Here is a 1,053-nt window from a genome sequence, read left to right as displayed (position 1 = left end):
CTCCCTCGGCCGTTTCCTCACTATCTCTTCCCTCTTCTTTCTTCTCTCTCTTCTTATTTCTTTCTTTCTTTTCCTCCCCCTATTTCTCTTTTCTTTCTCTTCTTCCGAAATCTGCCCAATATGATTTGGGTTTTAAAAGGGGGAGAAGCAGAGGGGGAGGGAGGGGCCGGGAAGAGGAAGGGGGGGAGAAGGGGGAGGGGGAAGGGGGGAGAGGGAGGGGAAGGGGGGAGAGGGGGAGGGGAAGGGGGGAGGGGGGGAGGGGAAGGAGGGAAAGGCGGGGGGAAAGGAGGGAGGGGGGGGGGGGAAGGAGGGGGGGGGGAGAGAGGGGGGGGGGAAGGGAGGGAGGGAGGGAGGGAGGGAGAGAGGGAGGGAGGGAGGGAGAAAGGGAGGGAGGGAGGGAAGAGAGGAGAGAGACAGAGAGACCGAGAGGAGACCAAAAGGCATCTTGCAACATCATGCAACGAAATTGTTGCATGTGAATAGGAACTGCATAACACACGTATCAGAGTCGCTATAATAATAATAATAATAATAATAATAATAATAATAATAATAAAATAAAAAAAAATAATAAATAATAATAATAATAATAATAATAATAATAATAATAATAATAATAACAACAACAACAACAATAATTACGCAGAATTATTTCGGCAATAATTTCCGAAGGTGGAAGGAGGGAAGGATGTGGTGGTGCAATAAAGCAAACGAGAACGATACAAAATGGAATTGAAGTCGCGTGATAGTTAAAATGGAGGGGAGGAAATAAGAAAAAAAAGGGGGGAGGAGAGAGGGACGGGAGGGAAAGAGGGAAGGAGAGAAGGAAGAAGGGTAGGAGGGTGGGAGGAAGAGAAAGAGAAAGAGAAAGAGAAAGAGAAAGAGAAAGAGAAGAAAGGGAAAGGGAAAGGGAAAGGGGAAAGGGGAAAGGGGAAAGGGAAAAGGGAAATGGAAAGGGAAAGGAAAGGGAAGAGAAAGGGAGAAAAGAAAGAAAAGAGAAAAAAAGAAAGAGAAAGAGAAACAGATAGATAGACAGATAGACAGATAGACAGA

This window comes from Penaeus monodon, chromosome 18, assembly GCF_015228065.2.
Source record: "Penaeus monodon isolate SGIC_2016 chromosome 18, NSTDA_Pmon_1, whole genome shotgun sequence".
Classification (NCBI taxonomy): domain Eukaryota; kingdom Metazoa; phylum Arthropoda; class Malacostraca; order Decapoda; family Penaeidae; genus Penaeus; species Penaeus monodon.
The sequence above is the reverse complement of the archived record's forward strand: the minus strand, read 5'-3'. Positions refer to the sequence as shown.